This window comes from Mesocricetus auratus, unplaced genomic scaffold, assembly GCF_017639785.1.
Source record: "Mesocricetus auratus isolate SY011 unplaced genomic scaffold, BCM_Maur_2.0 Super-Scaffold_100021, whole genome shotgun sequence".
NCBI classification, from domain to species: Eukaryota; Metazoa; Chordata; class Mammalia; order Rodentia; family Cricetidae; genus Mesocricetus; species Mesocricetus auratus.
The window spans coordinates 2,861,087-2,888,048 of record NW_024429202.1 but is presented as its reverse complement, the minus strand read 5'-3'; the positions used below and the strand labels follow the sequence as shown (position 1 = coordinate 2,888,048).

Below are 26,962 nucleotides of genomic sequence, written 5' to 3'. Positions count from 1 at the left end.
AAGACACATTTTAGAAAGATGAATCAAGCATCAACAAGCAGGAAACACAAAAAGGGAGGCCAATCTGAACAAAGGCATTTAGGGTCCAGAAATCCAGATGAAGAGCCTACACAGAAAAACAGTGCAGCAAATTAATCTTACTATGTTACCGTCTTACTAATATAAACAGGAAAAGAGAGGGAAAGACGGTATTGATTTATTCATTCATTCCATCAGGAAATACTTATGTAAAACTCTATTATACTATCCTTAGTGCTACTAAATTAATGTAAGGATCAAAGTGTCAAAAATAGTACCGAGGTTTTGAGTCTTACAAAGTGACAGGGGAAAAAAAGAGAGACACCTGGACAGAATGCTGGATTTCAAGACTAGTGGTTATTTCCATTTAGCAAGTGCTAAGGGTTTTGTCCTGTGGATTTTATTTCTATGTAAACTAATTTTATAATAAATACATCTTAAAGATTTTAAACTTAGATTATAAAATCCTTGAAACAAGCAAAAGAATAATATATTAAGTATACAACTAAAGTGATAAATACGTCTCTGAACCTAAGAACTAAACTATCTCCAAAATCTCCTACCTTTCCACATAGCTAATTAACACCACATTGAATTTTTCTTAACTATACTCTTAATTTTTCACTATATATATACATATATATATATACACACACATATCTATATATAATTAAACAATATGCGCAGCTGTTAATCTGTGTTGAAGTCTTGCATTTAATTAGTGGACATGTCAACATGTTCAGTTCTACTGTTTTAAATAACTCATGTGGACACCCATGCCTGGAGGGCATCCACTGCACTGCTAATAACACGTCAGTGGATGAGAATACCGCAGGTCATCCACTTCACCTCTAGCTGATGTATAGCTGAGTAACTCAGTTATCTGCTTGTCACAAAGTTTTACAAAATGCTCTTGAACACATTTCCTGCTCTGCACATTCAAGAGCTCCTCTCTTATAACTAAAAGAAACTGTCACAGTTTAAAAGAGGTGTGCCTGTGACAAGGTTCTCTAGAAAAGTATAAGAAGGGATGAGGCACAGGTGGAGAGGGAATGTTAGCCAAAATTAAAAGCGTATGAAAAATCCATATAGAAATTTACACTGTAGATTTATAGGCCAATTTTTAAAATGACTTTTAAAAAATATTAGAAGAGAGATGCCTGCATGGCTAGGTAAAGCTGCTTGCTCATAGAAGTCATAGGTTATTAAACAAAAATCTTACTGAGCTAAGTGGCACAAGCCCTAAAGCCCTCCCACCCCCAAACATATATTTACCATCCTTGTTGGGTGCCTACCAGTAGAAAAGATACCATTGTTCCAGATACTACACACCTGAACGCATGATACAGAGAAATCGAGATGAAACTAAAGTGGGCATTTCCCTCCTGCTGGCTAGCTTTGATGGTGTCAGAAGGTGAAATGCTGGGCACGCTTAGAGAAAAGGCATAAGCAAACTTGCTGAGCTGTGATCTCTGAAAACTACAGTGTCAGCATACTAGTCAAGATGTGCCTGCCTAATGGTGTCAAAGCAAAACCACCAACCAGTCTTAAGCTGAATTTGAGGCCTCTCCAAGGGAGGGACCATCTGGAATTAAAAACCTAGTCCAAAAAAAAAAAAGAAAGGAAGGAAGGAAGGAAGGAAGGAAGGAAGGAAGGAAGGAAGGAAGGAAGAAAGAAAGAAAGAAAGAAAGAAAGAAAGAAAGAAAGAAAGAAAGAATAAAGCCATGGCTGGGAGATCATATATTCTAGGGGGAATTCAATACTTTATTTGGCTAAATTATCTTCAAATATATCCATTTATACCCATTGATACTCTCACCCTCAGTCTTTGGGGAAAACTTCACGTTCAGCAAATGCAGAGAAAGGGTAGAAAGTGCATAGGGGAAGGCTGTGAATGCTATCTTTTGGGCAAGACTACAACCATCAACAATCTCACAGTGTCTGCTGTCAACAGTCAAGTAAGGACTCGGGGATGAGCACACACAGCTCCGCCACCTTTTAAACTACTGGACACTAACAATTACAGCAGGAGGGGTAGTCACTGTTTTCAGTTGTGTTCCTTACTGGTGAGTTTACCAGACTCCAAAGGATGGTCCCCAGCCCCAAACACTAATAGCCATGAATGTGGAAAGGCTTATAGAGAGGAGGGATTGGCAGCCATGGGGGAAAACAAAGAGATCACTGGCAGGTTGTTAAGAGTAATGAAAATGAAGTACAGGTATGAAACTGCCAAAAAACAAATAAACTTAATAAAAAATGAACCCCCCCCAAAAAATGGTTAAAACTTGCTACTAGAACTAGGAACAGAAATGCTCTTCACACAGAACTACAAAAGCCGCCAAACTTACATCATCCCATTGTGTGAAAACTCTGAAAGTGGGTTCACTTGCTCTCCACATACCACTTCCTTGCTTGTTTTTTTCCTTAACAATTACCATTGTTTCATGTATATGACAGCTTCGCCTGCATGTATATAAATGCACCACGTACATGCAGTAGTGCCCAAGAAGACCAGAGGAAGGTGTTGGATCTCCCCAAACTGGAGTCAAAGGTGGTTGTGAGCTGTTGCATGGGTGCTAGGAAATGAACCAGCATCCTCTACAAGGGCAGCAAGGATGCTTAACTGCTGAGTCTCTCAGAACACACTGTTTTTTTATGACCATGACTGACTGCCCCAGCCCTATTTTATAGAGCTTTTTATAAGGGAAGCTCACAAAGTACAACTTCTATCCTTAACATCTAAAGTCTTCAAATTACTGAAAATTGCCTTGATCCAATGTATCATGAAGAATAGTCCATGATCCTAACAGTTATGCACTGAAAATTCGATGTGTGGTGATACATTATTTATGATTTAATAGATTGTCTAGAGGATCAGAATGCAAAGCCAGACACACTAGCTAGGTATAGAAACTGGGCAGTGGTGGAACACACCTTTAATCCCAGGACCCAGGTGACAGGCAGATGGATATCTGTGAGTTCAAGGCCACAAGAGTGACTCAGTATAAAAGAGAAACAGAGCTTACACCTTTAATCCCAGCACTAGGAAGATATACTTTATGGCCTGTTGACATCTATGCTATCCACCAGAGTCCATACTACATTCTAGGACTTTTGGCTATAGAACCTAGCCTTATGGTCACATGTACTTTGTAAAAGAATCTCGCGCTGGGCGGTGGTGGTGCACGCCTTTAATCCCAGCACTCGGGAGGCAGAGGCAGGCGGATATCTGTGAGTTCGAGGCCGGGATGGACCAATAGCCTCCAAAACAATACAGAGAAACCCTGTCTTGTAAAAAAAAAAAAAAAGAACCTCAATATAGCCACATCTTAAACTTTTTTGTGCACCTAGAATTGAACTGATGGTTGCCTGGAAAACTTCTCCCAGAATGCACTGTGTTTTAAATATGCTGACAATCAACCACCTGGCAATAGACTGACCAAAGTCTGATCCAGGCTGACGAAGTCAATCTGCATCAGGTTTTCGTTCTTGTCTCTTCTAGAGGCTGGCTTCCCCACCTGGATACCTACATGGACTCCCTCAGTTAACACAGAGAGCTTCATACACTACCTTACAGTGGTAATGATCATATCCAACTAGAAAAAAGTTACTTTGTACCCTAACTTCCAATTTTTAAAAAATCAAATTAAATTTAAATATCTAAAAACATAAAAGAATTCTATATATGTCGAAACTGTGCTTCAAAAATAAGGGAGAATTACAAATAAAATATAATTAGCAGAACTACTACCACAACATCTGTTCTACAGGTAAGGCTAAAGGTCTAAGTATAAAAGGAAAATCAATTTTTTTAAAAAAGTAACTCTACTATCAGCCTTACAAAGAAATTATCTCCAGCTCATGTGGGCAAACATACAAACAAGTATTATTTCACTCTTACACCTTATAGTTTGAATTCAAACGGTCCCCCAAGAGGTTCATGTGTTAAACTAGAGTCTAACCTGTGGTACTATCCTGAAGGTTTTATACTCTTTAGGAGGTAGAGTCAAATCAGTGGAATTGGATCAATAGAGACAAGCCTCTGAAAGTTACACTTGATTCTTTTTCTTGACCTACCTCCTATTCTGCTGTTAATGGACTGGCAGAATTAATATTGTGAAAATGAGCATCCTACCAAAAGCAATATACAGATTCAACATAGTCCCCATCAAAATTCCAATGCAATTCTTCAGAGAAATTGAAAACACAATCTTAAATTCCATATGGAAATACAAAAGACCCAGTATGGTGGTTTAAATAGGGATGGCCCCATATAGGCCGTCCAGCGCCATTTCTGCCTGCACGTCATCATGCTTCCCACCATAACAATAATGGACTAAACCTCTGAAACAGTAAACATGCTCCCAAATAAATGCTTTCTTTTATAAGAGTTGCCATGGTGACTGTGTCTCTTCACAGCAACAAAACAATGACTAAGACAGAAGGTGGTACCAGGGACTGGGAAATTGTTGTTACGGGCCTGACCATGCTTCTTGGTGGAATGTGAATTTGGGGACTTTGAATTAGGAAGGCAGTTGAATACTTAAAGTAAAGCTTAATGGGCCATACTAACAGGTGCAGAGAAGACAGTGGTGCTGACGGTAATGAAGACTATGACAGCACATAGTCTTCAGAGGTTTCAGAGATTATTAGTAAATGGCCTAGAGATCATCCTTCTGGTATTTTAGTGAAAACTGTGGCTGCTTTCTGCCCTTGTCTAAAAAAATGCTGAGGCCACTAAGTTTTGGACTAACAACACTGGCAGAGGAGATTTCAAAACAGCCTCGTATTGACTGTGTTGTGTGGTTATTTTTGGCCAGTCTTATACAGATCTATAATAAAAAGCTGATAATGCAAGCTGAGCAAGAAATAACAAAAAAAAAATGTACAATCTGAGGAGAAATGGAATACCAGGAAAAAGTATAAGGAAAAGCCCGATGCTAAATGCAATGGGTGACCTTAGGGGAAGACCCCACCCAGCTAAGGTTCCAACTTTCAAATGGGAATTACAGAAAAATGTAGGGCTGGATTGTTGCAGTCTACAAAGCTGAAAGGAGTTGGTGATCTGAAGAATACTTTGACATAAGACATGGAGATGCAGAGTCTGGAATTTGCGCTTTAGTCCAGTTTCTTCCCTTTGGAATGGTAATATATATCCTATGTCATTGATTGAGATTACAGTTAAGAGATTGCCATGACTCTCCAAAGAAATTTAAACTTTGGACTTTTAAACAGTGTTAAGATCGTGACAGACTATGGGAACTTTTAAAGTTGGACTGAATGCATTTTTGCATTATCATATGGTCACAAGCCTATGGTGGTCAAGGAGTAGAATCTGGTGACTTGAATAAGAATGGCCCCCACAGGCTCATATAGTTGAATGTTTTGTCATTAGGGTGTGGTGAGACTTGACAGGGATTAGGAGGTATGGCCTTGTTAGAATAGGTGTGACCTTGATGGAGGAAGTGGGGGTGTGCTTTGGGGTTTCAAATGCCTGGCCCTGTCTCTCTCTTCCCTCTGCCTGCAGAATCAGATGTAAAACTCTCTGCTCATCCAGCACCACATCTACCTGTGTGCCACCATACTCCCCACCATAACAATAATGGACTAAACCTCTGAAACTGAAAGCAAGCACCAGTTCAATGTTGTTTTTTTAATACGTGTTGCCATGTTCATGGTGTCTAACTGTAGCAATAGAACACAAAGACAGACATATACACAAAAAACTCTGTTTTCTATTCTCAACCATGTTCCTCACCGTTCTACTCACAACAGCCAAGAAATGGAAATATATTAAATGTCCATCAACTGATGACTTGATAATAAAAATGTGCTATATCTACACAATGGAATACTAGTCAACTAACATGAATGTAGTCTGAGGATGCAGTGTGAGGACAGGACCATCCCCTTTGGTCTGAGCATAGGAAGAGGTAAGAACTCTCTCTAATGGCTGGTCACTCTGCTCTTCTGATCCTTCAGCTTTCACCCCCTGATAGCTGACTCTGAGTTTTTATTATTAAAACCAAAGAGAATTCGTGCTACAGGAGGCCATGGGAAGAAATGTTCTATATAGTTCAAGTAAAGAGCACTAATATAAAGAGTTAAAAGAGACTAATGGAATAGGAATGCTTAAGCTATGGTTGGGGAGCAGAGGATAGAGCAGAGGAAAGAGTACAGGGAGACATAACAACACCGCTTGAAAAGGACATATGGAAACCTACCAGTGAAGTTTCCTAAGTTCTGTCTGTCTGCCCAACCCCTCACACTCACAGTCATACACACAGAAGGAAAAGGAGCCAAAATGTTCTTACCCTATTACACAGTAACAACACCCTTACTAGACACCAGAGACTAGCCAACTTTAAAAAAAAAAAAGGCATAATGCCTGGAATAGGTTACTACTTTTGAAACTATGGGACAATTACATGTCTAGGACCTTCCAATATTACAGGCTATTGCCACTGTTCTTGGCTACCCTCCAGAAGTTGACAATAAGACACTACTACTAAAGACTGACTCCATATGCTTGAGTCATAAAATATGATGAAGTCAAGCTGATACAGACCTGGAAGGTTCATCCCTACTGACTGGCTTTCATAGTGCTATAAAATACTATGCAAACTACTGGGAGTGGGGAGTAATCCCAGCTGTAAACTCTATAGTAATGGCTGGCCTAGCAAGACACTTTCACTGGTACAAGAGTGGCATGAACATCCTGGAAGTAACTGTTCAATTTCTGATTGAACTTGAGTCCTGCTCCACGACTCTAACTAGCATCTTACTGGATCAAGAACAAGTCATAGACTCTAGGGGAGGACCTACTAGTATTAACTCTGATAAGTGACACAGTATTAAGCCTAATGACCTACAGATCATGCATCTCTCAACTCTCATCTGAGAAACTTCTACTTGCAGTAGATGGCAATTTATAAAGGCTCACAACTAGCCCAGGTACAAAGAATGACGAACTACATAATGAAAATCTATTAACTACATTGGCCCCTTCCCAAAGTTCAAGAATAAATTTGGAAGAAGAAAAGAAAACAACGTAAGAGTCAGAGGAGGTGGATGACTACAAGGCAACATCTAAATACATCAGAATAGCTGCACATATGAACTCACAGTGAGCATGACAGCATGCAGAAACCTTGTGCCTGCCCAAGCTAGACCAGCATGGAGAGAAGAGGTCACATACAATTACACCCTAAGCTATGAAGCAATTAGTAAGTGTTACCTACTGTGAAAGGAGGAATTGGGTTTCTCTAAGAATTTAGCCCTTGATAAGTAACCAGATTCCAGTAAAATTTCACATACCCTAAACTATTTTGGGCTGCACAAATTAGTCCTGAAAGGCTTTTTTTTTCTTTTCTTTTCTTTTCCTTTCTTTATTTATTTGGAAAAGGACACAAAGGTGGGTGGATAGGGAAGGAAGGAATCAATGTGGAAAGAGCTTCAGGGGTTGAGTACGATCAAATTATGCTATATAAATCTTAACTTGGTTATGTTCAATTTCTGTGAAGAGACACCATGACCACAGTCACTCTTATAAAGGAAAGCATTTAATTGAGACTGGATTACATTTCAGAAGTTTAGTCTATTATCATCATGGCAGAAAGCATGGTGGCATGCAGGCAGACATGATGCTGGAGAAGGAGCTCAGAGTTCTACATCTGGATCTGCAGGCAGCGGGAAAAGAGAGTGATCACTGAGCCTGGCTTGAGCTTCTGAAACTCCAAAGCCCACTTCCAGTGACACACTTCCTCCAACAAGGCCACGCCTGTTAATCAACTCCCTAAGTATTCAGGTTATGTGTCTACTGAGGCCATTCTTATGCAAGCCATCAGAAAATTATCAACTAATTTTTAAAAAGATATACTTTATGACAACAGCAAAGTAAAAAGGAGAAGAATGGAATACAAATTTGTTCACTATAAATAGCACTTATATTTGCATCAGTTTCAACAGACTGCTATAAATTTAATATGATAATAGTAATGTTCATATTAACCATAAAGAAATTTTAAAATTACAAATAGGAAATTAATATCAAAATAATTCACTACAAAACTTGTCAAAGATAAAAGATACAGAAGAAATTAAAAAAGAAAAAGATGTAACAAAATAGCATAAGTATGCAGATTACAGTATCATAATTAATCTAAACAGTGATACATGCCTATAGTCCTAGCTAACTGGAAGGCTAAGGTGGAAAGATCACTTAAGTTCAAGATTAGATTAGGAAATATACCAATAATCAGCATCAAAATACACACATATAATTAATAACATTAACAATTACATAAAACAAAATTCTACAATAAAATGGTGACCTCAATATTCCATATTTTCAATACTAGGCAGAACATCTAGAAAGAAGATCAGTAAGAAAACAAACAATAATTTAATTCAACAAGAACTCAGCTATATATGTACAAATGTGAATGCAGAGTGAAAGACATGAGAGAGAACACGAAATAAAACACAAAACTATACACTCACCTCAGGCATGCATAGAAAATTCTCCAAGAAAGACTATTCTAAGAAAGACCATATGTTTACTACAAATTATGTCTCAATAACTTATAAAGACTGAACTCATACATAGCATCTGTTCGGGCTACAAGGAAATAAGCTATCTTCAATAACAGAAGGAAAATTAGAAATTAGACAAATGTGTGGAAATGGAACAAGTCATCCAGTTGGTCAAAGAAGAAATCACAAAGGAAATTAGAAATTAGAGATAAACAGAAATGAGAATACAGCTTACTGGAGTCATAGTATAGTATACAGTTAAGACATTGTTGACTTGCAATAAATAAGTTTCAATTCAGTAACTTAGCTTTAAAGACTAAAAGAAGAGCTAGTTTAAGTTCATCCCAAAGGTATCAGAGGAAAGAAATGATGAAAATTAAGAAATTAAAGAAGATCAACAGAAAGAATCAACAAAATCCAAAGCTGGTTTTTCAAACAGTAGAATAAAATTGGCAATCCTTGCCAGGCAGTGGTAGCACCTGCCTTTAATCCCAGCACGTTGGAGGCAGAGGCAGGTGGATCTCTGGGAGTTTAAGACCGGGCTGGTCTACAGAGTGAGTGCCAGGAGAGATTCTAAGCTACACAGAGAAACACTGGTTTATAAGGGCAAGGTGGGGCAACAGTGGAATCACCAGTGGAAATGAGAGCATGACTACCAAACTTACAAAACTAAGATAGATTGTAAGAGAGAAATTGGCAACAAGCTAGACAACAAATAGGAGTCGACTAATCCTTAGAAACACACAAATTTTACCTAAATTAACTCATATGGAAAAAAAATTCAGTAAACTTGGTACAACCAAATTGAATCCGTATTTTAAATGTCCAAGAAAATAAAATCCAAAACAGGTGACTTCTCTGGTGATTTCTACTAAATGTCCACAGAATCCAGACTAATTTCTTTCTAATTTTCCCCCAAAATTTAAAAGGAGGAAAACACTTCAATAACTCACTCTATAAAGCCAGCGTTGAGGCTAGGGATGTGGCCCAGATGATTGTAGTACCTGCCTAGTCAGGGCAAAGCCCTGTGTTTGATCACAAACACTATATAAATCAGGCTTCCCAGCATACACTTATAATCCCAGCACTGGAAGCAGAGGCAGAAAGATGAGAATTTAAGATCATCCTCAGCTACATAAATTCCAGGCTTACCTGGGCCTCATGTGACCTGTCTCAAAAACCTTCAACAAAGGTCTAACTGACAACATACTAAAAGGATTATATACCATGACCAAGGGGGATTTATCAAAAAGAACACAAAGATATTCAACATAATACCAATATAACACATGTTACTAGAAGAAATAACAAATATAACATTATCAACTGATGAAAATAATGCATCTGGCAATACCCAAATATAGAATAAAGGGAGTGTTAAAAACAACCACTCAGAAGGTAACCCAGTCACAAAAAGACAAACATGGTATACACTCACTCATATATGGATTTTAGACATAGAGCAAAGGATAACCAGCCTACAATCCACACCTCCAGAGAAGCTAGGAAACAAGGAGGACCCTAAGAGAGACATACATTGTCCCCTGGAGAAGGGGAAAGAGACAAGATCTCCTGAGCAAATTGGAAACATGGGGGGAGGGAAAAGGGAGTTAGGAGAAAGAGAAAGGGAGAGGAGGAGGGGAGAGGAGGACATGAGGGACCAGAAAGACTAAGTATGGGGAAGAATAGAGGAGAGAAAGAAAAGAGATACCATAATAGAGCCATTATAGGTTTTAAGAGAAATCTAGAACTAAGGAAATGTCCAGAGATCTACAAGGATGACCCCAACTAACAATCTAAGCAATAGTGGAGAGGCTACCTTAAATGCCCTTCCCCGATAATGAGATTGATGACTACCTTATATGCCATCCTAGAGCCTTCATCCAGTAGCTGACACCTACAGCTAAACACTGAACTGAACTCTGGAATCCAGCTGCAGAGAGGGAGGAGTGATGAGCAAAGGGGTCAATACCATGCTGGAGAAACCACAGAAACAGCTGACCTGAACAAGGGGGAGCTCATGGACCCCAGACTGACAGCTGGGAAACCAGCACAGGATTAACCCAGACCCCCTGATCGTGGGTGTCAGTTAAGAGGCCAAGGCAATCTACGGGGCCTCTGACAGTGGATCAGTATTTAACCCTAGTATAGGAATGGACTTTGGAAGCCCATTCCACATAGAGGGGTACTCTCTCAGCCTAGATACATGGGCTAGGGCCTAGGCCTAGGCCTCATGCTCCCTAGAAAGCAGAAAGGGGATGGAATAGGGGCTGGTGGGGGGGGGAGCAGGGGAGGAGGGGAGGGGAGGGAACTAGGATTGACATGTAAAAAAAGCTTCTAATTTAAATTTTTAAAAAAGGGGAAAAACATTCAGGAAACTAGCAAAGGAAACCATGATAAAGGACATTTTTCAACTACAACTAGTAGCTTTCCTACAAACATCAGAAAAAAAGACTAAGGTGCCCATTTTTACCTGTAGCAGGCTTTCTTTGGGGCCACCAATTAGATCCCAAATCATGACATGGAGACTTACTATTAATTATGAATGCTCAGCTTTAGTTTAGGCTTTTTCCACTGGCTATTAAACTACGTTCAGCCTCAAGAATTTTTTAGTTTTCTTTCATTCTGTATGTCCTAATTCATGTCTGGCTGGCTGGAGGCCACCTGCCTAGCTGGCCTTGGGTGTCTCCCTCCTTTTCTCTCTTGTCTTCTCTCTCTACTCTTGAGCCTAGATTCCTCCTCCTACTTAGTCTCTCTGCCCACCAGCCCCGCCTATCCCACTACTGCCCAGCTATTGGCTGTTCAGCTTTTTATTAGACCAATCAGGTACCTTAGGTGGCAAAGCAACACGTTTAAATCTTTAAACAACGAATGCAGTATAAACAAATGTAACACACCTCTACACAGAGTAATATTCCACAGCATAAACAAATGTAACATGGTTAAAGTAATATTCGTCAACATTTACCACTATTGTTGAACAAGATACTATAATCCAACCACATACACACATACACGAATAAATATCATCTAAATTGAAATGGAAAGAAGTAAAACTATTTATTGATTAAATGAACCTATACATAGAAAAACAAAAAAATCCATAATAAATGAACTACAGCCAAAGATTTCAGCAAAGCTACAGAATATGATATAAACACAGAAAAATTACCTGTGATCCCATCTGGAATAAATAACCAAAATAGAAATCAAGTCAGCTATTCTACTTACAACAGAATCTAAAGAATAACATACCTAGAAATAAGTCTAAACAAGGTACAAAACTAACACTGAAAAATTACACTCTTGTTTAAAGAAATGAAAGACCTACATAAGCAGAAAGACATTCCATGTTACAGGTGGTGTTCACAAAATTGCCTTTACACTGAACCCTCTACATGGCTTATTAACTAATTACAACTGCAATAACTGTGGAGAGAGAGGTTGAAATGCTGTAGGTTCATAGCCTAATAGCCTAATTACAATTTATGTAGTGCTGACTGTCCTGAAACTTTTTATGTAAAACAGGCTGGCATCAAACTCTCAAAGATCCACTTGCCTTTGCCTCCCAGGTGTTGGGATTAAAGGCATGTACCTCTATTTCCAGTTTATTGTGGGTGACTGTAAGCCTATTTAAGCCATTACTTGTCCTCAGTGTCTGATCTAACATCCTCATTGGTAACAGGTAAAATCCTTTTGGAAAGTATTAACTTAAGAACCCACTAACTTCCACTATCCAAAAGGCTAATAAGAGTTTTCAGATAGCATTTGATGCTCACAGCAGATTTCTCCGCTTTGCTTTAACCTACCTACTTCATATTCCCATCATCATCAAATTTTGGAAGTACCTTAATTACAACTTTTCTTTGTTCTGTTACTATAAAAATTTCTTCACATGTTGCCATATTGGAACATGGAACTTAAGATAACTTAAATCTGTGTTCCCCAGCCATAGTCACTCATATTTGGCTCCATAATAACAACTTATTCCCCTTTGAGATTAGTGTTTTTGTGTCAACATTAAGAGGAGTTATTGAGATGTTAGTATCATCCAAAGTGATGTACAGATTCGATGAAATTACATCAAATTCTAATGACCTTTTTGCATAAACACAAAAAGGTGCTACAATGCTTATAGGAATGGTAAAATTATTTTAAAACTATAGTAACAGTTACACAAAGCCAAGGACATCTGGAAGCCACTGCATTATATACTTTTCAGTTGAACAGATATTTGTTTATGTGAAGAATATTTCAAACTGTTAAAAAGATACATTACTCAGCTTTATAATATTCTTTTTCTTATGAATCTATTAATCTTCATATGCCTCCCTAAATCTTTGGCACCAACCTTGCTACTCTTTTGACCTCTACATCTGAATTTCTGCTCCTCTACAGTATGTATGACATAAAGAAAACTATTGCTCAAATTTCAAATTTACCTTATTACTCCAGAACACCTGGTCTCAGCTAACAGGTGCTGTAGTCCTGGTCAACCATGCTAATAAATCTGGCCTCCTCATCTTGTAACTATCCATTCCACTCCTAAAATTAAATAACCAATTTTTAGCAGCTCTGCTTTAACTTCTTTTCCTTTCAGTTAAAAGAACAATTACTTCAAAATAGCATACGTTTCCCTCCCTTAATTCCTCTTCCAGTGTAGCCTTTTGTTTTCAAATAGAGATCCCAGAAACTCAACCTCTAAAGTACACCATACTTTCTCCTTTTCCAAGTCCTTGGGCAGTCCCTCATGAAATAAATTCCAACTATCACTTCTTATATCATTCTTGAATCCCGTCAGTCATCAAAAGGGTTTATCATTCTTCTAGCACACCACAGAGTTCATGTCTGGAAGCTTTGTCTTAAAACGTTTTACTATTCTGTCAAACACCTCATCCTCTAAGACCTAAAGGCTTTTGTTATTCTCAAAATATTTACCTTTCTTCACATTCAAGATGCCACCAGACTGCAAGATGTTTACCCATTTTAAAAATAGTAAAATGATGGAAATATATATCTCATGCATAATAAAATATAATTTATTTCTTTAAAGTCCGAATTTAGTGTTTATATCTCATATTTCTTTTTAAGGCCTTTTGTTTTGTGACTTAGTACTTACTGTCAACCTCCTTTAGATTATAAACACTTGGGGATCAAAATTCTCCCATCTGTGATTCTGTAAAAATTCTACTAGACTGCAGGCAAGATGTAAATCACTAATCATGAAAGCCTGACAAGCTGAGTCCAATACCTGGAACCCATGTAAAGAGGAGAGAACCAACTCTACAAATCAGTCTTCTAACACCCACATGCACTCTGTGACACATGGGTACCAAGAGTGCACAAGGGTGCATGTGTGCCCATGAGCACAAGTGGGGACACACACACACACACACACACACACACACACACACACACACACGTACACCCCAATAGCAATTTTTTAAGGGCAGATGCATACATGGACTCACAGAGACTGTGGTAACACAAGACCCGTACAAATGCAAGTCAGACAAAGTAACAGCATGGAGGAAGGGAAAGAGGTATAAAGTCCCACAACTAGCCAAAGAGCTATTGGCAATGGACAGCTGCTGGAAGAGGGAAAGCTGGTTTTCTTTAATGAGTAACCACATTCCATGGGAGGTCCTATGCTCAGGAGCAGCTGGTCAATAGAAACTGAACTCCATGGTTTTGTTTTTTGGGTTTTTTAATCTTTATTTTTAAGAGAAAAAAACATGAAGTTGGGTAAGTGGGGAGGTAGGATCTGAGAGGAGTTGAGGGTGTGTAAATATAACAAAAATAAATGATTTATTCCCAAAGAATAAATAAAAACATTTTAAATTACCATTAGAAAGCATTAACAATTATAATAGTGGTGATAATGGTAGTGCCCCAGGCCAAACCTATCTTAGTAACTAATAAAGAATAATAATAACTTATTAAATTCCTCTAGGGTTGATGTAATATAATCTAGATTTGAATATATGAAAGACAGAGAAAATGGGAAGAGATCAGATAGACCAAATGATACCTATCTCACATATCAGATTAGAAATATACATTAAAACCAATTTGTGAAATGGATCTCATTCAAGTGTAAGATTTTGTATTTTAAAAGATATATTTACTAAACTTAAATGTCATACTGCAAATCTGTCACTCTTCATTATAGGAAGCTACATTACAACATTTTCTACATTAGGAAAATTTCTACATTAAATTTCAACATTAGGAAAAATTTCTCAAACTCCCATGAAATTACTGCATCCTGTAACACTTCAGTAATGTAGTTACCTAGCTCCTAAAAATATCAAGCTCTTCCAAAACTCTGCCAAGGACACTAAATCGCAATTGGTGCTTCTTGTTCCTGCTTTAAAAAAAGCAATACTCTACCTGTTTATAGGTCTATCATAGTGATTTTTCAAGAATACAAATTAACTAAGAAGGCATGTGTAACTTGAAAACAAAATAGCATTTGCCCTGTTCTTTAAAGTCACATTATTTAATAATTCTGAATTTCCAAATAACACAGGAGAAGGGAGTAAAAAAATTAGGGCACAGACTGAAAAGCCTGGTATTAGGAGGCACTTAGATTAAATGAGTAATTTAAGACATAAAAAGAAGAAACCACTTAGAGTTTCTGACCATCACTCTTCTACTGTCTGGGCTATTACATAGCTGTTTTCTTATCTGCAATTCAGCACTGCTAAACTCATCTTTCACTACCAATTTCAAACAGCTCTCAGTCAGCTTAAGACCAGAAATAATCTGGACTCACCCTTGCTGTCCAATCCCATTCTGCATACTACAAACAAGATGCTCTAGCAAGTGACTTGATTCAAGTTTGATATACCAGCTTTAAACTTGTTTAGGCTTGCATGCCTTTGCTGTCTTGCTCCAGCAAAGTCCTTTCGCCTATTTGCCAACACTTGAACTATCCTTCAAAGCATGGCTCGAGTTTCCTGTACAACTGAAGAAGGCTTACAAACTCCAAAACTGGATTACTCTTTCTTCCCTTGAATTCTGACAAAACCACAGACACATCTCTTATCACACTCTTTAAAAATGAAAATTACCTCTTTAAAAAAATTATCTCTTCCCACAACTGCGAATGCCACAAAACCAAGAGCCAATTTTCATTTTTATAGTTGATCTAACTGTAAGTGCCAGTCACTAAATATCTGAACTGAAATTGAACATAAGTGCTAATACTCATATCTGGTTTTAGATCATTATTTTTCACTGTTTAAATTATAAAGTAGACCAGAGTTGTACCTCCAACTACACCCATCACCTCTACTCTAGACTGACACCAACAGCGCCTGCTGTGTCACTTCCCACATATGCCCATTAAGGTAGGAAGCGCCAACTTGTACCAGCAATCCCATGTGCCTTCATGGAGAGCCCTTGCTTGCCCTGACCCCAGATGGGAGACCTACACTCCTCTCCAACTGCAGTCTACCCACCTGAACTAGCTTCCCCAGTCCCAGTCCAGATCCACACATTTTGTACCAGGACCAGCCTGGTGAAGCCACTAGATCCTTCCCTCCATATACAGCCTCCTCAGTTCCCAGTATAGACAGGTTCCCACACCCAGTGCCAAGGCATTGTTTGGTTAGCTGCACCCATACCACCCCAACCTCCAGGTGTAGATCAAGAGGCAAACACACACCAGCACAGGTCCCTGTATCTACTAGACTTCATACCATCTACATCATACCCAATTTTCAGGCCCTACCTGACCCATATAACCTGTGTTCTATCCCACTCGATCATGTCCATATCAGACACAAAAGTGTCCATATGTCCAGATCGCATCAGAAACATACAAACAATATGAAAGAGCAAGACAGCACCGACTACCACCACTCCAAAAATTCACAAACCCTGTAAAAATGGTCTCCGGTGACAATTACCTAGATGAACCCAGGGCACAAAATGTAAAAGTACATTGATAAACTTAATCAAAGAGTTAGAAAATGACACAAAGAAACAATGAATAAAAAACAAAATGAATCTTACAGAGAATAAATAATGCCTAAGTAATACCCACGAAAACACAAACATAACAATGAATGAAGTGATGAAGACAATCCGGGATTTTAAAATCAAATTCTATAAAGAATAATACTAAAGAGAACTCATGATAAAAGTAAACCACTCAACATTCCACTCAGAAAACCAAAATGGAAGTCTTACAAGTAGACTGGATCAACACAACATTAGAATTTGAAGACAAAGTAGAGGATTTAGAACATGTATGTAAAGAATATATTTTAAAAATTAACACAGGAAAGGAACAAGCAAGAACTGTAAAACTTTAACTATAAAAAGATTAAATCTTCACATTATAAGCATAGAAGAGGGAGAAGAACCCAACATCAATGGCATAAACCAGATCTTCAACATGATTATAAAAGCAAATTTCTATAGATAAGACATACACATACAAATATAAAATGCTCACACTGTATATCAAATAGACAAGACCAGAAAATAAACTCCACATAGCACAGGGTAACTAAAATACTAAATATACAGAACAAAGAAAAAGTTTTTAAAGCTGCAAAAAAAAAATACAAAAATCAAATGTAATTTTAAAAAACCCACTACAATAATCACCAGTTTCTCAGTTGCAAACTTTGATAGTCAGAAGACTCTGGAGTCAACCCTGACTACAGTACCCAGCTAAACTATCTGACATAGCTGAAGGAAAAAAAGAAAAAATGCCCATGATCCAAAGAGGCTAAAAGAATTCATATTCAGCAGTACAAGCCTAAAGAGAACACAAGACGTAATACTTTGGGCTGAAGAGAGGAATAAGCAGTCAAGAGAATATATATATGAAGATATATATGAAAAACACAAATGAAATTTTAATTACCAGAACCCAAAGTATGACTGAGAACACAAAAAACAAATGATAGCAAAATGATGGTAAATCAGAAAAGATAAATAAGAACATATTATTCTAATCAAAAAAAATTAACCAAAAAGACATTACAATACTAAACATATATATATACCAAACTCTGGTGCACCCAATTTTATAAAAATCTTTCTACTGCAATTAAGACACAGATGAACATCTAACTATAAAACTATGTGGTTTCAATATCCCACCTTCTTTCAACAAAAGATACACAGAGAAACCTCAGAAATGCATTAAGTAGACCTAACATTTATCTATAGAATACCAGAGAATACATATTCTACTCTGCAGCCCATGGAAGTTTCATTGAAAGAGACCACATCCTGGGATGAGGACCCTAATGCTTTATCCAATACAAATCAAAATCACACACAAACAAGTAACAAAAAAAAAAAAAAAAGAGGCCATGAACTTGAAAGGGAGAAGAAAGAGGGACGGGGAAGATCATAGGCAAGGTTGGAGGGAATAAAGGAAGGGGGAGGAAAGACGTAATTATATTTCAATTTCAAATCTGTAAAACACAGGTGCACCCTAAATTCTCATTAATAATTAGTGTTACACATACATATAGATATACTGATGAATAGTACGGACCAGCAACAGAATTGCTGAGCTCTCAAAAGCCATTCCAAAGACTCAGCAATCTGTGCCACTAAGACCACAGGCAACTGCTTTTCTCTAGCAACTTTCACCATGGGCAAAGGTGTGGTCAGTGGAATGGCAGCACTACTGGAAACCATAAGCCATTACCTCTCCTTTTTTCCTGTGGCATCCCTGGTGGGCACTGTCTCTTCCACAACTCCCAGCTCTAGTCAGACTATACAGCCCTCTGATGCACTAGCTGCTGCCATACAAACCTACTATAATGTAACCATTTAAATGTCAACTTGCTGCAAACTACAATCACCTAAGAAGATAGTTTGAATGATGACTTCTTCACATCAGATAGGCCTGTGGGTATGCCTATGGGCATGGTCTTGTTAACAGACATAGAAAGTCCTAGTGCATTGAGGGTGGCACATCCCATCCACTAGACCCTGAACTGTATAAGAGTAAATAAATGTAGCTAAGTTTCAACATAAGAAAGCAGGCAGAGAAAAGTGCATTCATTTCTTTCTGCTCTTGAATGTGGGTGTGATGTAACTACTCCTTGACTTCCTGAACAAATTTAAGCCATATAAAGTTGACGTTTTAGCACAGCAGCAGAAATGAAACTAGAACACCCAACATGTTTTGTTCCTGCCCAGAGCCCTGGCTTCTGTATTTGGATAATATTACCTGTCCTCATCTCCACTCCAAACCTAATGGAGTGTGGACATTTCTTTCTATAGCAAGTATCTTAGCTGCTCATAGACCACTGTTTGGTTACTGACCAATTCCATTACCAGTGAAATTAGTTCTTGTATTAACTTTCCTCTGTTGAATAATCTCCTTCTAGGAAAAAAAAAAAGAATTCTCAACTAGGCATGTTGCCCCAAGCCTATAATATCAGCACTTGGAGGGCTGAGAAGGGAGTGTGAGGCCAGCCTGGGTAACATAGTTAATACCAGGCAAACCAAAGCTACAGAGTAAAATCCTGTCTCTGAAAAATAAATCATCAAACAGAAAGAATGTACTGAATATATTTCAGCACAGTAAAGTATTAAAAACTTTCAAGTCAAGACAGTTTATTACACACTAACATTATTCTGAACACAGATACAGAGAAAATCAGTCCCTAAATTCTTAAAAATAAAAATAAAGAGTCTAACATTTTATTCATAGCAAAGTATTTCTCACTAGGATGAAGTCTTTACTCAGCTGCAATATTTGCCTGAATTAAATCAATCACATACAATAAAAATGTCACTTTTCTGAGACTTACTTAGTAGAGGGGAAAATTGGAAAGATTATGGGATTTGGAGTCACTGCAGGCCAAGACATCTGTTCAGAGGGAAAAAAATGGTAAGGACCTCCTGTCACTGACTTATCATTCAAATCCATAAAACTCAGAACTTTTTTTAAACTCAGTACTTTTAAAATATAAATTGAACTAAACTATTCATTTAAAACTATGTGTTTATCCAAACATACTTCAACATAGTTGCTTAAAATTATAAAATAACAAAGTAAAAAAGATTCACCTTAAACATATGGAATACAAGTATAATCTGTAAATGGTTCAATGTACTAACAGCAGATTATTACATAAAAGATTTCTCCACTCTTTTTTCAGTAATTATTACAAATAATTCTAGTAGGACAATATTGATAAAACAATTCACTCTCTGCCTTTAATCCCAGCACTTGGGAGGCAGAGGCAGGCTGATCTCTGAGTTCAAGGCCAGTCTGAACTACAGAACAAATTCCAGAACAGACAGAACTAACGGAGAAACCATGTCTTGGAAAACAAACAAACAAATAAATATCACTCTCTGTCCATATCATATTCAGGAAACAGGCAGTTCCACAACAGAAAGAACATGTATTATTTTATTTCTGAGTAAATAGCATTTCTTAATCTCTGAATCCATGGTCTTGATCTCTACAAATATTTTTAAATCCCATAAATGTACAAATTAAGATTAAAGAACAGGGAGGGAAACGGAGAGGGACCTGAAACTGTCTTGTGAAGCAACCTTGTTTCAAATCTAAATTTAAATTTAAAAATAAATAATAAAAAAGATCAAAGAACAAGTTAAGATTACAGACAATGAAAGAATGAGAAATGCAAAGAAACAGGACCTAACACTATTAATAAGGGTCTCCTGAGCATAAATTCCAGACATTTATATAAACCACCTATCTCATTTAAAACTTTAGAGGTACTTTTATGAAAAGGTTACACATATTTTCCAAGCTGTCTCTAACAAACAGCAGAAGTAAAATTTCAATTAAGTAGTGTCTGGGTCTAGATTTTAATCCTATTAACAATTCTCCCTTCTTTTCTCTAGAATAAGATGTCCCCATGATAATATCAAAGTAAAAATAAAACATTTTTAACAAAAACAACTTGAGTCCTAGTTAATCTTTCAAGAATCTCTAATATCAAGCTTTCAAATAATTAACATAAATAATTATAGTTTAAATCACAGGTTTAGTGAGTCTATGTTCAGGTTGTATAAGTAAACAGATGATAAGGATCTATCACGTAAAGTTCCTAAGTGATCCCTAATTAATATATACTTACTGATGAAGACTCAAAAAAGAGATCAACATCTCCAAGCCATCATCCTACCTTCTTCTCTTGTGGGTTATTCACCATATGCTCATAGATGAGCCTTGCTGGCTCTTCGTACTCAACCACGCTTCCTAGTTGGCTAGTATATGAATACAGGTCGAAATGCTAAGTAATTGTCTACGATCCTCATCAAATTTTTGACATCTGCTTTCTAGCAGCTACACAGGCGTTAATATTTTATATACCACTCCTTTTCAAACAAAAACAAAAACAAAAAATAATCCCACTTTAAGGAATAAATGGTATTTTTACAACCATGTGCACATAGCATAACTCAAACAAAAACTCCACAGTAACCACATTTATTTGCTGTACATATACCACTTGATATTTTCTAATTATTTAGGAAAGCAGAGTAGCAGCCCTGAACTGATTTCACAAGGACTAATCTGCTGCTCTAATTCTAAGCCCACTAAGGAAATACTGACTGAACTTGAGTGCTTTCCCTTCTTCCTCTCCACAGTGAAAGAGTCAGAAAACAAGGAGGGAAGAAAGGAAAACCTTGTCTAGCACATCAAAAGAGTTAGTTTATCAGCCCGCCCACCACAAAAGAACTACAATCACTCTCACTATTCAAATGGTAGGCAACCCAGACCAACCCCAACACCATTTTCATCCCAAACAAGCTGAACCAACTAAATAATTTCCAATGTCTATTTCAGGCAACTCTTCGCTGATATTTATAAAGCTATTCTAGATTCATACTCAAATGAAGTGAAACAGAATAATGAACTCAAAGCCACATGCTCAAGGCTCAACAAACTATGAAATTCTGCAATGACTAATCACAAAACTTCCTGTTATTTCACCCATACAGACTTAAAAACATGAAAACTACAGATTCTCTCCATATAATCACAAAGTATCTACAACAATTTTTTGTCATCTTCAGATGCTGCTTTTTATTTGTTTGTTTTTCCTGGTGAGACAGGGTTTTACTATGTAGCCCTGATTAGCCTGGAACTCATTATGTGGACCAGGAAGCCTTTTATCACATAGAGATTAGTTTGTCTCTACCTCCTAAGTGCTGGGGTTAAAGGCAACCACCATCATGCCTGGATATATAAAAGATGTGATGTCTTGACGTTCTTCCATGATTAAGTACTGCAATGACTTCTTAAAGTTTCTTAAATAAACTGTTTATAAACCCTTATTAGTCAAAACACAAAGAATCACAAGGTTTCAAATCAAATTTTACACATATTTTTCCTGTATCACCAGTACTGTAAAGTCCATTGAGTAGAAAATATTGTTTTTCCATTAAAGCTCAATATTAGCTAGAATGTCAAAAATTAGGGTGTTTTCTTAGGATGTTTCTTAGTTATGGTGTTATAAAAATAACCTAGGAATACTTGTAAGTATTATTCCACATAACCAGTCATGACTAATTAGAAAGGTCTATTTTATAAGTGTAATTTTAACAGATTTTTGTTTGATCTAAGTATGTCAGAATTACAGAATGTGAATACAACTTTACCCCCCCAAAAAAATAGTACTGTTTTACAAAAGAGTTACACTAAACAGTGAAGATACATGAAAAATTAATCGTACAAGCAACAATAATTTCTCAAGTTTCAGTCCACACAGCACTTAAAACACTATCACTCTAGTGATCTACCCATATTGAAAGAGCTACTCTAGACAGACACAAAAGCACCACTATTCAGATTGACACAGAGAATGACACAAAGAGAGTTGATGGGAGAGAATAAAACACATACTATCAAACTTAAAATATAATCCTTTATTCATGTATTGGTCTTCCTACTTTTCCGTGTTCAAATACGTAAATGATCAATGGTTGGTTTTTATTGCCCTTAATAGCCCAATGGAAATTCAGTAATTTGATTAAATTCTAAACCTAAATATTAAGGAAACAAATACAAAGAAATGTAATCAATATCCCAAAGCTAAGTATGGGGTGTCAGCAGGGCAGACTTAGGTGGGGCATGAAGGGCTACAGTGTTTCCCAAGTCAAAGCAAAGATGACACATTTTACAGCTAGCAGTGGCAAAAGAAACTTGAGGGACAGCAAATGCACGCAAACAAACGCAAGCACAGTGCGATGGTCCAAGGACATCTTACTCCGCCTCCTCGGAAAGGAGCATCAGCATTGAGGCCTTCCAGTGTTTGCACTGACGTTTTTCATTTTAGAAGGAAACAGAGCAAATAAAAAAGTGACAATTTTTACTTTGAAAATGAAAATAAATCTCCTAATCAGCAATACAAAAAAACTCATCAATTTACTTTCTAAATACTAATACTAATACTAAGATACTTATACAACATAATTCAGATTTCCAAGGATTCATAAGAATCCCAGCCTAGTATCAGCCATGTAAATCAGGAATATGATTTACCTTCCTGTCTCTATGTCCTTAGTTGTGAAGACAAAGTGAATTAAGATATGTAATGTGTTTAGAATATAAAGAAGCAAGGTAAATAACTAAAATTAAGTTTATAAAAATTATGGGACTGGAAGTAGTTGCTATTAGACTTTCATAAAGTTTTTTTAAACATACCTACTTAGCTTGCACACGGGCTCTATGTTCAATTCATTGTACCACAAAAATAATAGTACGACCATTTTTATGAATGTAAGCGTAAGAAGTTATATGGAACACTTTAAGCTCTTTCATTTACATTATAAAAATTACATGAGAAGACGAAAAGCTGAATCCAGCTAGGTCACCCTTATGCTTCAGATCTCAGACCACGATACCCAACCGAGGCTACACTTGGAAGACATCAGACTCAGCGCCTCTGCCCTTTAACAATTTTTCATTCAGCACTACATTTGGACTCAAGACTCCTAGCCTATGTCTTACTAAGACTCAACGAACTGCTGAGCAAGTTCTTCAAGAAGCACACCAAACTGCTAGAGCAAAATGCAAAACACCCCCAAACAAAAGCGCGATGCAGGCACCAACCACACAGCACACAGAACACGGAACGTGTCCTCTTTTCCTCGGGCATCCAGAGCTGGCTGGCTGCCTCCACGCCCACTACAAGCTTTTTTATTTCACGCTGCCACTGAACCTTCCTATACCAGGCCACCTCCCCATCCAGACGTTATCTACATCTTTGCTACAAACAGGGTCTTTCTTTCTTGTCCAGCACCACCCGAGAAATGAGTATCAAGTTGTGTCAACATCACATCTACTAAATTAGTGTCACATTTTAACAAGCACCCGAGTGAGTAGGCTTGACCAGTACTCCCTATCACACTGCTGCATCCCTTTACACTCCAATTTGGAGATATGGGTTATGGACAGCAAGACCTGGAATCGGACAAAACCGACGACAGATTAACATAAGAGAGACTTTCTCTGCCACTGTATTCAGAGGCTTCTTTTCCTGCTGTGCCCACACTTGGTGCATCCTGCGCTACAGGATAGTGCTAACAACAGCTGGTTTCGTTGATTATATTCTGAGGCGCTACACGGACCAAAGCGCTAGCATTTCCGCACAGGGCAGCCCAATCCGTCTAACATGTAACCTGCACGCTGAAGTTTCCGGATTCGGTCCAATGCACTTGAGAAATGAGGCTGCAGAAAGTGAGGGGGGCGGTGCATAAAAACGTAAACTTCAAATGAAAACTGTTGACACTCTCGAACGCTGCATTAGTCAACAACTTAAAATACTGGAACTCAAACTATCCATTAAGTAGTATTGCCCAAACGCTAGGTCGCGTTTGCACAGAATGTTTTTTGGAAGATTAGTACATTTCCAGAAAAAAACGAGGGGGGCAGGGCAACTTTTTTCTTTTCCTGGGTTCCTGACAGGCCTTGAACTTTCTGGCGGGTGTGAATAACTTAAGCAGCGCCACAACCCGGGACGGCAGGAAGAGGGTTTCCCCGCTCACCAGCGGCTCGTGCCGCGGGGGGTGGGGGGCTCGGGCAGCCTGACTTCCGGCCTGCGAAGGAAACGTGCGGGCCCGGGCTGAAAGCAGCAGGGGAGTCGGCCAAGGAGGAAGTCGGGCTGGCTGAGCCACCCGGCCCGGCTCCCGGGCCTCCGAGGAGCGGGGACGAGCCGACTGCGGGGCCGCCGCGCTCGCCCGGACGCCGGAGCCCGCCCGCCCGCCTCCCTCCCCAGCGCGCCCGCGCGCGTTCGGCCGCGGCCGCCTCAGGCCTCCCCAGGCGGCGGGACGGCCGGGCCCGGCGAGGCTGAGGGGCGGCCGGGGAGGGAGCCGTGTGCGGCTGGCCGGGAGGGCGGCGGGGAGGCGAGGCGCTCTTCCGCCGCTGGCGCCGTCGTGTGTTTACCTGTGCGCACGCAGCAGGGCTCCCCAGCGCCTACTCCCTGAGCCTCCTCCCTCCTCTCTCTCTCTGTCTCTCTCTGTACCTCTCTCTCTCTCTCTCTCTCTCCTTCCCTCTCTGTACCTCTCTCTCTCTCTCTCTCTCTCCCCCTCAGTCTGCCGGACTCGCGTGCAACCTGGAGAGGGCGGGAGGTGGCGGCGGTGACCGGCAGGCACGTGACCACGCTCGCGCCGTAACGGCGTCCGCCCCCCCCCCCCCGCGCTGCACCTCTGGTAACCTCGCGGCTCCGGGGACCGGCGCGCAGGCGCGCAGGGGCCGGCCTGGGCGAGCCGGCGGGGCACCGGCGCGGGCGGGCGGGCCGGGGCAGGTGCTTGGGGGTGGGCACGGGGCGACGGGGTCCCAGCTCCCTCCCGGGGCCCGACGCGCCCCAGGCCCTGTCGACGCGCATGCGCGTGGGGCCCCGGGCCGCGTCCGCGCCGTGCCCGGCCGGAGTGTAGACGGGAGCCCGCCCTTTGCCGCAACCCCAGGTCCCCACGCCACGCGGGGCTGGCGAGGGCAGACGTCTGCTCTCGGGAGGCCCCAGGAATCCGGCGCTGCTGCCCGGGAACTCCCATGTCCTTGTCCCCTGTAAAAGGCCTTTTCCCGGCGGCGCCCTGGGTCTGCAGCTGGGCAGATGGCTGGCTGCTCCTGCCACGCCACGGTTTGGAGGGGCGTTTTAGCCCTTTGGACGACACCGGAGAGATGTTAATTCTCTTGCAAGCCCACGCCGGTGAAACCACATAGGTTTTTTGTTTTTTGTTTTGTTTTTTTTCCTTTCATACCATGAGGTCTAGTCTCCCTAACCATCTAATGACTGACAATTTTGGCAAATGACCATACCCTGATCTTGTCGCCCTCTGCCCCTTCTGAACCATGGCATAGGGCTACCTTTAGCCTCCAGCACTGGCATGCGGTGTTTGCTTCTCCAGTAGGAAAGCCTGTGAGTGGTAATGACAATTACTGTAACAAATACCTCATCTAGTTTTTTGGGGGAGGGGGGTATCTCTTTTATTAGTCTATCTTTACAAAAAAAAAGGCTCAAACAGAAATTGGTAAATTGGTTGATATGTTCAGAATAAGAAAACAGGGAACAGAAGTTAGCTAGCTTCCAAGGAAGGCATAGCACACTTCACACAGGGATACCCTGTTTTTTTTCTTATGCCCTCCTTGCCATAGCAGAAGCAGGACAGGTTGATTGGGCTATGTTAGTGCTTCTAGCTAGATAAATAAAATGTAAAAGATGTCCTCACTGAAAATCTGGCTAAACTCATTACGTAGACTGATGAATTCTCAGAGGGTAGAGAAACAAGACTAACAACAGAATCCTAAGAAATGTGAGGATGCATCAAACAAAGAAACAGAACAGAAACTGCTCTTTGCTCCTGACCTTTCGCCAGCTAACAGCCAGCCATATGATGGTATGCCGCGGTGTATAGTGGACTTTCTCCAGCTAACAGCCAGCCATATGATGGTATGCCGCGGTGTATAGTGGACTTTCTCCAGCTAACAGCCAGCCATATGATGGTATGCCACGGAGTAGTGGACTTTCTCCGGCTAACAGCCAGCCATATGATGGTATGCCATGGTGTATAATGGACTTTCTTCTCCAGCCCCCACATGCCTCGCCCCAAACCCTCATCTCCTTCCTCAGCTTCTTCGACTTTGCTGGTGTTACTGGAATTGTAGGGGTCTCTGTGTGGTCACCAGATGCCACAGCACATGTCTAACTCCTCTTGAGGGTCTTTGTCTCATTAATAAAATAAGAAAGGACTGAAACAAAGCTCAAGGACAATTTTATTAGAGTTTAAAGGAAAAACTTGGAAGAAGACAAGCTGTAAAGCTCAGCAGCTTCTCAGAGGAGGAGGATGAAGGAGCTAAGGTAAACAGCCGTGCAATAGTAGAGGTCTGAATGAGAACGGCCCCCTAAACTCATATATTTGAGGGTTTGGTCATATGGGAGCA

General features: G+C 39.5%; 1 protein-coding gene across 6 annotated transcripts in view; it reads right to left on the bottom strand.

Annotated features, from left to right (window-relative positions):
- Nucleotides 1-25,189, bottom strand: part of Tbc1d5 (TBC1 domain family member 5) — a 424,656-nt gene extending 399,467 nt beyond the window's left edge. For 4 of the 6 annotated variants that reach the window (XM_040729179.1, XM_040729181.1, XM_040729177.1 and 1 more), the window contains exon 1: nucleotides 24,968-25,178. The gene's annotated coding sequence lies outside the window, so the exon portion shown is untranslated. Of the gene's footprint in view, nucleotides 1-24,967 lie in introns of all 6 variants that reach the window. The other 2 variants (XM_040729178.1, XM_040729183.1) reach the window with 2 other exon arrangements.
- Between the last annotated feature and the right edge of the window lie 1,773 nt (nucleotides 25,190-26,962).